Genomic DNA, 15,545 nt, shown 5'->3' on the forward strand with positions numbered 1-15,545 from the left:
GTTTGTTTTATCTTGGCAACCAACTGTATATCTTTTAATTGGGAATTTGATCTGTTTACTTTCAAGGTTACTATTAATAGATGAGGGTTTATCCTGTCATTTTATTCTTTTTTTTTTTTTTTTTTTGGTTGTTTTTTATATCCTGTGTTCTTTTCTTCCCCTATTTTTTTTTAATCTTTGTGGGTTGGTGGTTTTCTGTAGTGATAAAGTTTGATTTCTTTCTCTTTCTTATGTATCTGCTCTACCAGTGAGTTTCATAGTTTTGTGTTTCTCATGATGGTAATCATCCTCTTGCTTCCATTTGTAGAACCTCCCTTAAGCATTCCTTGTAAGGCCAGTCTAGTGGTGATGAATTCTCTCAGGTTTTGCTTGCCTAGGAAATACTTTATTTCTCCCTCATTTCTAGAGGATAGCTCTGCTGGGTATAGTATTCTTAGTTTATAGTTTGTTTTTGTTTTTTTTCCTTTCAGTACATTGATTATATCATCCCTTTATCTACTGACCTGTAAAGTTTCCACTGGGAAATCCACTATTAACCTAAAGGAGTTTCCCTTACATGTGACTTGATGCTTTTTTCTTGCTGTTTTTAATATTTCCTTTTTTTTTTTTTTTTTTTTTTGGACAGTCTCACTCTGTTACCTAGGTTGGAGTGCAATGGTGTGATCTCAGCTCACTGCAACCTCCATCTCCTGGGTTTAAGCATTTCTCATGATTCAGCCTCCCAAGTAGCTAGAACTACACATGCATGCCACTACACCTAGCTAAGTTTTTTTGTATTATTAGTAGAGACGGGGTTTCTTTAAGTTGGCCAGGCTCGTCTTGAACTCCTGGCTTTGTGATCCACCTACTTCAGCCTCCCAAAGTCCTGGGATTACAGGTGTGAGCCACTGCACCTGACCAATATTCCGTCTTTTTGACTTTTGAAAGTTTGACTGTTATACAACTCAGAGAAGACCATTTTGGGGTTGATTCTATTTGAGAATCTTTGACCTTCCTAGATTTCAGCCATATCTCTCCCATGTCTGTTTTTAAAGCTCTTGATTATATATATGTGTGTGTATATATATATATATAATTTTTTTTTTGAGACAGGGTCCCTCCCTGTCTACCAGGTTGGAGTGCAGTGGCATGATCTCAGCTCACTGCAACCTCCACCTCCTGGGTTCAAGCGATTCTTGTGCCTCAGCCTCCCGAGTAACTGGGATTATAGGCATGCACCAACACACCTGACTAAATTTTGTATTTTTTTAGAGATGGGATTTTGCCATGTTAATCATTCTTGTCTTGAACTCCTGGCCTCAAGTGATCCACCTGCCTTGACCTCCCAAATTGCTGGGATAACAGGAGTGATCCACTGCATCTGGTCTCTTGATTATTGTTTATTTTATTCCTTAAATTCTTCAGCTCAAGATCTCTGTTTGGTTTTTAATGACATCTATATCTTTGTTGAATTTCTCATAAGACCGTAAATCGGTTTTCTAATTTCATCGATTTGTCCATCTGTATTCTCTTGTACCTCATAAAGTTTCCTTAAGACAATTATTTCAAATTGCTTCTTAGCCATTTGATATACTCTTAACATTTAGGGTCTGTTAATGGGGAATTATTGTGTTTCTTTGGAGGTATAATGTTTCCTTGCTTTTTATGTTTCTTGTGGTCCTAAATTGATTTTTGCACATCTGGTAGAACAGGTGCCTTTTCCAATGTTACGGAGCTTTCATAGAGAAATATTGTTTCCAATAGTTGTTTAGTAGGGTGATTTGACTTTGGTTCTAGGTGGCTGCAGTAATATAGTCTTCTTCAATGTGGCCTCTTTGGCGTAATCAGCATTGAGAGGTGTCTCTGAGTTGCCTCAGAGCTAGATGTGATGTTTGTAAAAGAAGGGTAGTACTTTTCTTGGGTGAGAATCAGTAGGATTAGTTCTAAGCCTAGAGGTATGCCATGCTAGGTGGCAGTGGCTTTGCTAGTGGTGTGGGCACCAGCCAGGGGGGCACCAGGCGGCCAGCCTCAGGTCCTTAGAAGTGCATGCACTATGGCAGCTCCTGCTGGTCAAGGGGGGGGGCTGTTGGCAGCAATGGTCAGATGAGATGGGCCGAGTGTGATGGAGCATGCATGGCTCGCCGCTGAGGGGCAAGTCATTTAAGACTAAGCCAGTTCTCCAGATGACTCAGTACGCCCACAGAGCGCGAATGAGCTCAGTTAGAGAGGCAATCTTCCCTGGAGACAACAGAATGGAACAGTTAAGCCCATCTCAAATTCACAAACCATAGTATCATGAGCAAATAAATAGTTGCATTATAAGCCAGTAAGTTTGGTGGTTGAACCACTGGTACAATGTAACTGTGTATCAATCCATGATGATTGGTTTTACTTGAAAGAGGTACCTTCTGGAAAGAATATTGACATTTCTGGGTCAATATTAAGACTTTTATACACATCTACATTCACGGAGAAATGAGGTATTTTTAAGATAAATCACCCTTACCGTTAATTGGATTCCGATAGAAGGACTGGCCTCAGAAACTGGAAACGACATAGCGATAATACGTTCTGGAAGCAATATCATCACTATACAAACACTCATTATAAATTTAAAATACATACAAAAATTAATTTTAATACGATGCAGACTCCATTTTCACAGAAAATAAATTTTAAGATGAGGTTGAAGAAAAGAGTAATACTCAGGATAATCAAGATTAACATGTTAAATTACCAACATAATACATTTAAGTCTGGCACAGTGGTCATAAGACTCCACCGGTGGCAAACATAGCCATGTACTTATGTTGGGTCAGTCTGAAGTCCCTGTTCTGAATTTATTTCTGTAAATAGCCAAAGAAAATGCAAGAATTGTGGGCACAGTAATGGTGGGGGAATCCCAAATGCTTTGTAGCCCTCTGACTCAGAAAACCTGAGATCTACAAAGCTGTGAACTCATTCCGGGGTTTCTAGGAAGAGAAGCAGTCTCCTGATCCTTGGGTTCCAGGATAACAACTAAACTTAATAAATTGAAACTCAATGAGTCAGCTGAAATCCATTCAAGTTCCTGGTGCTGCAATCAGTGTCCTGAATGAGATGACATGGAAATCTCCTTGCCAGAGTAAACCACAAATAAGGTCACACATCACAGTGGCATAAAGCATATAGCCTCATGAAAAAAGAAGACTTTGAATGAAGTGGCTTAGACAAGCAAAAACAAAATAAAAATATAATACAAGAAAAAGTGAAGTTAATCAAGTAAATCAACAGTTAAGTGCACAAACCAGAATAAAGTGAGGTAGGTCAAATCCATTCCCTTTTGGTATCGCCTTTTGTTTCCTGAAACCTAAGATTTAAAACCATTATAGGTTGTGAAACATAAATCAACATAAAAATAAAGGACATATACAGTATAAGAAATCCAACCCTTGCCAATGGGTCCCAAAACACAAAATATTTTCTGAATCATAAAGCATGGTTTTACCCACTTACTCAGCTTCTTATCACGCTTTCCAAGTTGTCTGTTTAGATGAGCCAGATGAAAAACTCTTATCAGAATGAAAGTCCGTAGAAAGTCGAAATAAACGGTGCCATTAAAAATAAATTTAAAAGATCAATTTTTGCTTCAGAAACAGAGAGACTTTATGAAATAAATGCAAGTTTAGATCAGCAGTTGTAACCAGGGACATATTTTCCTCCCTCCTCCTCAATCCACCTACATGGGGAATTTGACAGTGTCTTGAGGCACTTTTGGTTTCAAACTGGTGTGTGTGTTGTGTGTGGTGTTTCACCGTGCAGTGCGTGTACTTCCATCTAATGAATAGAAGCCAGGAATTCTGCTAAACATCCTGCAATGAATATAGACTGCTCACCACCCTCCTGTGACAATAATGTATCTGGCCAAAATGTTAGTAATGCTGAGATTGAACAATTCTGGTCAGAGAAAAGTGAAACAAAAGTCTTAGAATTTGTAAACTTTAATTTGGGATTTGAAACTACATTTCAATTTTTCCACATCAAAACAAATTGGAGGATTCTTGTTCACCTTTGTACTCCATCAGGGGGGGGCACTGTAACAAGGTTCACTACAGCTACTAATGCAATACAGGCGGCAACAAGATTAGATACTTCCCAAAGTGTGCAGCTGCACGGTGCCTCCTACCATGAGAAATGGCAAGCGAGAACTGTCGGTCTGGACTAGTGCTTCTCGGTTGAGCATGCATAAATCAGAGTCATCTGGAAAACCTGTTAAGCTACAGATTGCTGGTCACAGAGATATGATTCAGGGGCGGGGTGGCCAAGGTATTTTTCTTGTATTGCCTAGCAAGCCCTCAGTGATAGCTGAGGTTTGCTAGTCAGAGGAACCACACTGGCTGAGGTGATTTCAAACAACTCCAAAACCCTATCACGTAACATGCTGTTGGCTCTGAGTTGTAGTCCAGGGAGCTAGGGTACAGAAAGAAACCAGGTATTTGAACCATGAACAAGCTTAGAAGTGCCACCAACCATCGTACATCCAGTATACATTCTTTTTTTCTCCTGCGCTCACAGAAAGAAGGAAAAAAAAAACAAAAAAAAAAAAAAAAAAGAGAGTCCCACCAGGTCCCAACACCCTTTAGATTCCTACAATCCCCAGCAGTTCTAACTTTGCCCTTAGCTTTCTTTGTTTCTACCACAACTATACTAGCAAACTCTACTGTTGTTGCTATACAATGTCATCTTCCTAGTTCTTCGTTCTGTTTTCATTTTTTAGAACATCAGTATTGAGGCCTGGCATGGTGGCCACGCTGTAATCCCATACTTTATGAGGACCGAGGTGCATGCATCACTTGAGTCAGGCGCTCAGACCAAGCCTGACAATGCCTGAGGGAAACTCGTCTCTACTAAAAATACAAAAATTGAGCCAAGGTATATGGTGCATGCTGGAATCACCAGCTTACTCCGGGAGGGCTGAGGGCAGGAAATCGCTTATAACCGGGAAGGCAGAAGTTGCAGTGAGTTCGATATCATATGCCACTGAACTCCAGCCTGGCGACAGAGTGGAGACTCCATCTCCAAAGAAAACAAAAACGAAAGAAATCGTGATGGGAAGTCACTCAAATTTGCATATGCCAATAAATCCCTCTTGGCTTGGGAAAAAAACCCAGAACAGAAATTATGTGTAGGGATTTGGTAGTTGAAGCACAGAGGGGAATTGTTTTCAATACAGATTTTTTTAATGTATCAGATATTACACTAATAAGGAGATATCACACTGATCTAGCCAAAAGGCCCAAAAAGGATACAAATGGGAATTGTGATGAGAACTTCAAAATGTAGTGAGTTAAAGTTAATACGAAGAGGTACATCCTTCTTGGCTACTCCATCTTTTTATTCAATTACTGGTACATAGTGGTGTATACCTTACGCTGGTCCCTAAATACACACTCTTAGTTCAACCTATGGGGGAATTTACCTACACATTTCATTTTTAAAAGCAAGCATTATTGGTATTAAAATGAGGCCATTTGAAGTTGAAAAGATTATATCGAATAAAGCCACAGAAAATGTCAAAAATAAATGAAAAATTTAAGAGAGGTGAGCTTATATGTCATACTGGAACATCCTTAAGGAAACTAACGTCAAAAAAATGTAAATGACATCAACCACAGGATAATCCACAGTAATGGCAGTATCGTAAAAATGGTTCAGTAAATCAGAAAAATAATGCTGTCTCCTGTAATATAAAATGAAGAAATATGAGTTCAACTCCCCTGCAACAAGAGACCACGAATATTTAAAGACCACAAACATTAACTGATCCCCATTAAGAATTCTAGTTTCATAATTATTTAAATGCAGTGATCCTAGAGTAGACTAAGGGAAAAATATAACATTCAATGGGAACTTTTCAAACAATAAATTTATATTCATCATTTGACACATATATAGACAAGAGCACGCAATATGGGCAATTTAAGTAAAAGTAACGAGATTACAAAAGCCAATTAACCACCTTTATCATGGATGATGGGTATCTCCGCCCCTCAACATTTATCATTGTGTTGACAAACTATCTCAATTACATCTCGTATTTAAAAATGATACATTATTTATGACTGTGGCCACCTCTGTTGTGCTAGCAAATAGTAGGTGTATTCATTTTTTCTATTTTCATACCCATTAACCGTGCCACCTCCCCACCCCAATCCTAGTACCATTCCGCAGCCTCTGATAACCATCTTTCTACCATGTCTATGATTCAACGTTAGCCTTTTTAGAGCCCACAAATAAGCGAAACATGTGTGTTTGTCTTTCCTGTGCTGGCCTTTTTCAGTAGCAAGTGATCTCCCAGTTCCATCCATATTGTTGCAAAGGCAGGTCTCATTACTAAATATGCTAAGTATAGCTAAATAAAACATTAGCTAAGTATAGCGAAATAATACTCGCTTGTTATATGCAACTATTCTCTCATTCCATTCATCGTGATGAACACAGGTGCTTCCAAACCTAGAAGCTCTCATGAACAGGGCTAAACCACATGGAATGCGATTAGCTCCTCTATGTACTGATTTCTTTCTTGTGGGTATAATAGCCCAGCAGTGAGAGGCTGGATCACATGGTGGCTCTATTTTTAGTTTTTTTAAGGAACCTCCAAACTGTTCCCCATAGTGGTTCTACTAATTTACAGTCCCACGAACAGTGTATGAGGGTTCTCTTATCTCCACGTTTGCCAGCATTTGTTATTGCCTGACTTTTGGATATAAGCTGTCTTAGCCAGGGTGAGATGATATCTAATTGTAGTTTTCTACACTGTGAATTTCTCTAATGATCAATGTTAAGCACCTCTTCACATGCCTGTTTACCATCTGTATGTTTCCTTTTGAGAAATGTCTATTCAAATCTTATGCTCATTTAAAAAATCATATTATTAGATTTTTTTTTCCTATAGAGTTGTTTGAACTCCTTATATATTCTGGTTATTTATCCCTTCTCAGATGGGTATTTTGCAAATATTTTCTCCCATTCTGTGGGCTGTCTCTTCACTTTGTTAATTGTTTCCTTTGCTATGAAGAAGCTTTGTAACTTAATGTGATGCCATTTGTCCATTTTTGTTTTGGTTACTGTGCTTGTGGGATATTGCTCAAGAAATTTTTGTTCAGACCAAAGTCCTGAAGATTCTTCTCGATATTCTCTTGTTATAGTTTCATAGTTTGAGGTCTTATCTTTAAGTCTTTAATCCATTTTGATTTGATTTTTGTATATGGTGAGAGGTAGGGGTCTAGTTACATGTTTCTGCATGTGGATATCCAGTTTTCCCAGAACCATTTGTTGAAGAGACTGCCTTTTCCTCAATGTATGTTGTTGGCACATTGATTGAAAATGAGTTCACTATAGGTGTGTGGATTTGTTTCTGGGTTCTCTATACTTTTCCATTGGTCTATGTGTCTATGCCAGTGCCATGCTGTTTTGGTTACTATAGTTCTATAGTACAATTTAAAGTCAAGCAATATGATTCCTCCAGCTTTGTTCTTTTTGCTTAGAATAGCTGTCATTCTGGGTCTTTTGTGGCTCCATATAAATTTTAGGATTGTTTTTTCTGTTTCTGTGAAGAATGTCATTGGTATTTTGATAGGGAATACATTGAATGCATAAATTGCTTTGGATAGTATGGTCTTTTTAACAATATTGCTTCTTCCAATTCATGAACATGGAATCTCTTTCTATTTTGTGGTGTGCTTTTCAATTTCTTTCATCAGTGTTTTATTGTCGTCATTATAAAGATCTTTCACTTCTTTGGTTAAGTTAACTCCTAGGTTTTTAATTTTATTTGTGGCTATTGTAAATAGGATCACTTTTTAAAAGTCTTTTTTCAGATGGTTTACTGCTGGCATATAATATGCTACTGATTTTTGTATGTTGATTTTGTATCCTGCAAATTTACTGAATTTATCAATTCTAGTATTTTTTGTTGTGGAATCGTTCATTTTTTCCAAATAAAATATATCATCTGCAAACACAAGGATAATTTAACTTCTTCCTTCCCAATTCAGATTTCTGTTTTTATTCCCTTTATTTCTTTATCTTCTATGATTGCTCCAGCTAGGACTTCTGGTACTCTGTTGAATAACACTGGTGAAAGTGGGCATCCTAGTTGTGTTCTAGATCTCAGAGGAAAGCTCTTCCATTTCTCCCCATTCAGTGTGATACTGACTGGGGGTCTGTCATATATGGTTTTTATTATATTGAGCTGTGTTACTTCTATACCCAGTTTTTTTTTTTTTTTTTTTTTTTTTTTTGAGGGGAGTTCGCTTTTTTTCCCAAGGCTGGAGTGCAGTGGCCAGATCTCAGCTCATTGCAAGCTCCGCCTCCCGGGTTTACGCCATTCTCCTGCCTCAGCCTCCCAAGTAGCTGGGACTACAGACGTACAGACGCCCGCCACCTCGCCCGGCTAGTTTTTTGTATTTTTTAGTAGAGACGGGGTTTCATCATGTTAGCCAGGATGGTCTCGATCTCTTGACCTCGTGATCTGCCCGTCTCGGCCTCCCAAAGTGCTGGGATTACAGGCTTGAGCTACTGCGCCCGGCCCCAGTGTTTTTTAGAGTGTTTATCATGAAGAAATGTTGAATTTTATCAAGCACTTTTTCAGCATTAACTGAAATGATCTTATGGCTTTTATCCTTTATTATGTTGATATGATGTATCACTTTGGTTGATTTGTATATTTTGAACCATGCTTGCATCCCAGGGATAAATCCCATTTGTCATGATGAATGATCTCTCCAATACATTGTTGAATTCAGCTTTCTAGTATCTTGTTGAGGATTTTTGCATCAATATGCATCAAATATATTGGCCTGTTGTCTTCTTTTTTTTTTTTTTTTTTTGGAGGCAGAGTCTCACTCTGTCACCCAGGCTGGAGTGCATCTGTCGTGATCTGGGCTCACTGCAACCTTCACCTCCCAGGTTCAAGTGATTGTCATGCGTCAGTCTCCTGAGTAGGTGGGATTACAGGCACCTACCACCATGCCCAGCTAATTTTTGTGTTTTTAGTAGAGACGGGGTTTCACCATATTGGCCAGGCTGCTCTCGAACTCCTGATTTCATGTAGCCCACCTCCTCCAGCCTCCCAAAGTACTGGGATTGCAGGTGTGAGCCACCGCTCCCAGTCTTTCTTATTTTGATGCATCTTTGTCTGCTTTTGGTATCAGGGTAATACTGGCCTTGTGGAATGAGTTTGGAAGTATTCCCTCATCTTCTTCTGCTTTTTGGAATAGTTTAAGCAGGAGTGGTATTTGTTCTTCTTTAAATGTTTAGTAGAATTCAGCAGGGAAGCCATCGAGTCTCAGTATATATATTGGCTATATATGCTGGATGAATATATACTTAAAATTGTTATAGCCTCTTGCTGAATTGATCCCTTTATCATTATATAGTGACATTCTTTTTCTCTTCTTATCGTTTTTGTCTTGCAGTCTATTTTATCTGATACAAGGGTAGCTACTCCTGCTCTTTTTTGGTTTCTACTGGAATGGAATACATTTTTCCATTCCTTTATTTTCAGACTAATGGGAGATGAGTGTTTCTTATAGGCCACAGATCAATGGGTCTTGTGTTTTTTGTTTCGTTTTGTTTTTGTTTTTACTTTTATTTATTTTTTTTTTTTTGAGGCGGAGTCTTGCTCCATTACCAGGCTGGAGTGCAGTGGCATGATCTCAGCTCATGCAACCTCCGTCTTCCGGGTTCAAGTGATTTTCCTGCCTCAGCCTCCTGAGTAGCTGCGACTACAGGTGTGCACCACCACGCCCACCTAATTTTTGTATTTTTAGTAGAGATGGGGTTTCACCATGTTGGCCAGGATTGTCTTCATCTCTTGACCCTGTGATCCACGTGCCTCAGCCCCCCAAAGTGCTGGGATTACAGGCGTGAGCCACCGTACCTGACCAGGTCTTGTTTTTTCATCCATTCAGCCATTCTGTCTTTTGATTAAAAAGTTTAATCTGCTGACATTCAATGTTATTATTGATAAGCAAGGACTTACTCTTGCCATTTTGTTAATTGTTTTCTGGTTGTTTTGTAGTCTGCTCTTCCTTCTTTCCTCCCTGTCTTCCATTAGTGAAGGTAATTTTCTCTGGTGATATAATTTAGTTTCATGTTTCTTATTTTTTGTGTATCCATTGTATTTTTTTGGTTTGAGGTTACCATGAGGCTTGCAAATACTATCTTATAACCCATTATTTTAAGCTTATAAAATAACACTGTTTGCATAAACAAAAAAGTAATAAGAAAACTAATACAAACTCTACAACTTAGTCTCATTTCTTTTTAACTATTTGTTATTTCGATTTATATCTTATTATAACATTTATGTCTTGAAAAGTTGTTGTAGTTAATGTTTTTGATTGGCTCATAGTTTAATCTCTCTACTTAGAATAAGAGTAGTTTATACACCATAGTTACAGTGTTATAACATTCTGTATTTTTCTGTGTATTTACTATTACCAGTGAGGTTTAGACCTTCAGGTAGTTACTTATTGCTCATTAATGTCCTTGTCTTTCTGACTGAAGTACTCCCTTTAGCATTTCTTCTAGGACAGGTCTGGTGTTGATGAAATCCCTCAGCTTTTGCTTGTGTGGAAAAGTCTTTATATTTCTCCTTCACTTTGAAGGATATTTTCACTGAATATATTGTTCTAGACTAAATGTTTTGTTTCCCTCAGCATTTTCAATACGTCATGCCACTCTCTCCTGGCCTGAAACATTTCTGTTAAAAAGTCTGCTGCCAGCTGTATTGTAACTCCATTGTATATTATTGGTTTCTTTTCTCTTGCTGCTTTTAAGATCCTTTCTTTATCCTTGATCTTTGGGAGTTGATTATTAAATGCCTTGAGGTAGTCTTCTTTGAGTTAAATCTGCTTGGCATTTTATAACTTTCTTGTACTTGGATATTGATATCTTTCTGTAGGTTTGGGAAGTTCTGTTACTATCCCTTTGAATAAACTTTCTAAGCCCCCTCTCTCTCTACACCTCCTCTTTAAGGCCAATATCGCTTAGATTTGCCTTTTGGATGCTATTTTCTAGATTCTGTAGGCATGCTTCATTGTTTTTTATTCTTTCCTTTGTCTCCTCTATGTATTTTGAAATAGCCTGCCTTCAAGCTCATTAATTCTTTCTTCTGCTTCATCAATTCTGCTATTAAAAGACTCTAATACATTCTTCAGTATGCCAATTACATTCTTTGTTTCCAGAATTTCTGCTTGATAATTTTAAATTATTTCTATATCTTTGTTAAACGTATCTAACAGAATTATTACTTTTTTCTCCGTGTTATCTTAAATTTCTTTGAGTTTCCTCAACACAGCTGTTTTGATTTCTCTGTCTGAAAGGTCACATATCTGTTTCTCCAGGATTGGCCTCTAGTGTCTTATTGAGTTCATTTGGTGAGGTCATGTTTTCCTGGATAGTGTTGATGGTAGCAGATGTTCTTCGGTGTCTAGGCATTGAAGAGTTCGGTATTTATCATAGTTTTCACTGTCAGGGCTTGTTTGTACCTATCTTTCTGGGGAAGGCTTTCCAGATATTGGAAAGAACTTGGCTATTGTGATCTAAGTTGTATCTGCTTTAGGGGGCACCCCAAGCCTCCTAAACTCTGTAGTTCTTGCAGACTCATGTGGTACTGCCTTAATGGTCTTAGACAACATCAAAGATAATTCTCTGGGTTACCAAAAAGAGAGTCTTGTTCTCTTCCCTTAATTTCTCCCAAACAAACAGAGTCTTCCTCTCTGTTCTGACTCACCGTGACACAAACACCCCTGTGGCCACCACTACTAAGACTGCATTAGGTCAGATGTGAAGCCAGCACAGCACTGAGTCTTGCCCAAAACCTGCTGTAACCACTCCCTAGCTATCGCATAAGTTTGCTGAAGCCCTGGGGCTCTACGATCATCACATGGTAAAAACAGCCAGGCCTGTGTCCTTCCCTTCAGGATGGCAAGTTCTCCCAGGCTCCGGGTGAGTCCAAAGGTGCTGGGAATCAGGGCTTAGATCAAAAACTTATCATTCTACCTGGTGTTTTATTGTGCTATGGCTGAGCTGGTTGAGCTGTCACTCAAACCACAAGATGCAGTCCTCCCCACTCTTTCCACCCCTCTTCAAAAGCAAAGGAGCATCAATCTATGGCTACCAAACTCAAACACAGGCCATAGGGGTACTGCCAGACTACCACCAAGGTTCTCCTAAGGCCCAAAGGCTTTTAAATCAGCTTGAGGTGAATCCTCTTGTTACTTTTTTTTTTGGAGGGAGGGGGACGGAGTCTCACCCTGTCACCCAGGCTGGAGTAAAATGGCACAATCTCGGCTCACTGCAACCTCCGCCTCCTGGGTTCAAACAATTCTCCTGCCTCAGCCTCCTGAGTAGCTGGGATTACAGGCTCCCGCCACCACACCCAGCTAATTTTCATATTTTTAGTAGAGACAGGGTTTCACCATCTTGGCCAGGTTGGTCTCGAACTCCTGACCTCATGATCCACCAGCCTTGGCCTCCTAAAGCGCTTCTTAGAAAAGTACAAAATAGCTTTATGCATTATAAAAATAATCAAACTTACCCTTCTACAAATAGTCGAAGAAGAACATCCATGAGAAAAAATAAGGCAATAGCTAGAGAAATAGAACGATACTCCAAAGGAATATAAACGTTGCTATCAGTGAAAATTAGGTCAGCAAAGATCAGAGCCACATCCAATAAGATCAGGAAAACTCCAAATATTCTACAATAAATAAATACATGAATGAATAAATAACAGCAAAGATAAAGGGGCTTGTGTCCCTACAGTTATACTATATTTAGGCCAATGATCAGGTACGAAAATGTTATTATTTAGTATTAAACTGCCCAGTGGCAGGAAAAACTGTAATGTTATAGAATCTCAGAAACATCACTGTTTTTATCCAATAGAAGCAGTTCTTAATAAATAAAATTCCCACCAAACCACTTCACAAGATGTCATCATGCCTTTTTATAGTAGAAACATCACACTAACACCACAAGAGAGAAAAGTAAAACTGAATAAAAATTACCTGTGTCTGTTTGTGAACTCTTCTTAAAATTTGAGAATTTCATAAGAAGTTTATACCCATTTCTCATAAAAAATAAAATCTTATTAATCTCGATAATTCTTAAGAATTTATTAATAAAAACCAAAGGAAAGCATGAGTAACATAAGTTCTTAAAAGACCAAGTTTTTTGTCAGTGACATTTTCAACAAGTACATGATTACATATTTATGGACGATTCTAGTACAGTGATGGGTACATGAGAAAGAATTCAATTCCATACGTATTTATAGTACTGAACTCTAAAGTACCTCCTGAAACTTGCTGTTACATATTCTAAATACATTCCCCATAAATTGTTTACATTATTTGCCTAATCTATGAAGATGAATTCATCTTCAAAGTACTTTTCAAAAAGTTGCAGCTCAAGTTAAAATATCATTAATTCCAAAGGAAACAATTATATTGTGTAAATCTATATCATATTGAATAAATCTATATCATAGTATGAAATCTTACTTTTATGTAGAGAAGAGTCTAAGTAAATTGTTTCCAGAATTAAAGAGTAATTCTGGATGTATAAGGTACTTAATAAAACACATTACTTATAATTATAGAATTTTAACACTCGATTTTCATTAACTTTACTTGTGCAGATGGAAGAAAAATAATATTAATATGTTACTATTAATCTTAGGCAAAAGCCATTTCTTTGCAAGTCTTAAAGTCGAGCTTAAACCAAACTTCCATGATAAATTAGTTTACATTAGATGAGGCACATAGCTACTTAGCAACTGATGAACAGGAAATGCTTTTTGGTTTTGTTTTTTATTTCAGTCTTTCTCATTGAAATATTAAGTATATATATATACATCTCGCTTTGTCACCCGGGCTGCAGTGCAATAGCGTGATCTCGGCTCACTGCAATCTCCGCCTCCCAGATTCAAGCGATTCTTCCACCTAGGCCTCCTGAGTAGCTGGGATTACAGGCACCCGCCATCATGCCCGGCTAATTTTTGTATTTTTAATAGAGACGGGGTTTCACCATGTTAGCCAGGCTGGTCTTGAACTCTTGATCTCAGGTGATCTGCCCATCTCGACCTCCCAGAGTGCTGGGTTTACAGGCGTGAGCTACTGCACCCGGCCAAGTCTCAGATATATTTAATACGTGGTGTTTTTTATGCATTAAGTCTCAGGTATAGTTAATACATGGTGTTTTCTATGTCTCACATACCCAATTGCAAAGGATGATACAATTGAATGAACAATTTTCTTAATCTTGTTGCTGCAAAAGAAGCAAAATAAAATTAATCAGATTTCTTCTAATCTATATCATAAATTTAACCAAAAAACAAAGGCCTTTATAAATACAATGTTAAAAGACAATTATTCAGAAGTTATATAACAAAATACTTTTTAACAAAAACTAAAATTTTATCCTTTCTGCTCCCTGAGTAGTCTACTTTCCTATCCAGAATATACGTGAATAAGACAGTAAACTTTGGATGTTTAGTAACGTTTCCATTGCATGCAAAGCCCCAACTCCAACTTTATGGCAATACTAAACTTAATCTTGTGGTCATCAACTCAAGGAATATAGCATGAAAACAGAAAAGAGTGGTAGAAGAGAACTGTATTTTAATGCCAGCCTGGGCAAGTCATCAAACTTTGGCCAGATCTCAGTTTCCACAGCAATAAAATAAGGTATTTCAAGGATGAGCATAGGGAGTAAATGATGCTCTTGTCATCTCTTTGAGACTAGACACCTAGTGAACAGATACACATTAGTGAGAGCTGCATTTGAGGTTGCATATGAACTGCAGAGGTAAGACATTTCAGTAAGATATACTTCAAAGGAGAAACACCCAAAAGACTGGGCTCCTTCCATTAATCCAAGAAAGGAGAACCTGCTTGATGGAGCCTCCAGTAATGCCTCATTTTACCTTATGGCTGAAGACAAGGTAGCTAATGAGGAACAATTTTTTGTCCTTACTGAAGCCTCCTATTTTGGAGGCTCTTTAGGAGGAGAAGCCTCCAACATAGCAGGCATCAGTAGGTAAACCCTTCAGGAAGTTTCTGTCATACTGAAGCCTCCAACACAGGACTCAAATTTCACCGTGAGAGGCATGAATCCTAAAACAATGCTCCCAGTCTGTGCCTAAGACTGGAGAACAAACAGGACAGATACTGAGGAGAACTGGGGCACTGCCAAAATTGGCCTTTGACATGAACAGACATTTCTCAAAAGAAGACATACATGTGGCCAAGAAGCATACGAAAAATAGCTCAATATCACAGATTAGAGAAATGCAAATCAAAACCACATGAGATGCCATTTCATACCAGACAATAGTCAGAATGGCTCTTATTAAAGAGTCAAAAAATAACAGATGCTGGCTAGGTTGCAGAGAAAAGGGAACACTTATACAATGTTGGTGGAAGTGTGAATTAGATCAACCATTGTAAAAAGCAGTATGGCAATACCTCAAAGAGCTAAAAGCAGAACTACTATTTGACTGAGCAATCCCATTA

The 15,545-nt window shown here is 38.1% G+C and overlaps 1 long non-coding RNA gene across 1 annotated transcript; it reads right to left on the reverse strand.

The window, feature by feature from the left end:
* Positions 1 to 5,653: 5,653 nt before the first annotated feature.
* On the reverse strand, positions 5,654 to 14,300 carry LOC108534886 (uncharacterized). Its single transcript, XR_001887056.1, has 3 exons — positions 14,248 to 14,300; positions 12,566 to 12,727; positions 5,654 to 5,698 (listed from the first exon to the last, which is right to left on the reverse strand). It is a non-coding gene; the product is annotated as an uncharacterized LOC108534886 (long non-coding RNA).
* Between the last annotated feature and the right edge of the window lie 1,245 nt (positions 14,301 to 15,545).

This window comes from Rhinopithecus bieti, unplaced genomic scaffold (genome assembly GCF_001698545.2).
Source record: "Rhinopithecus bieti isolate Rb0 unplaced genomic scaffold, ASM169854v2 scaffold_12716, whole genome shotgun sequence".
Classification (NCBI taxonomy): Eukaryota; Metazoa; Chordata; class Mammalia; order Primates; family Cercopithecidae; genus Rhinopithecus; species Rhinopithecus bieti.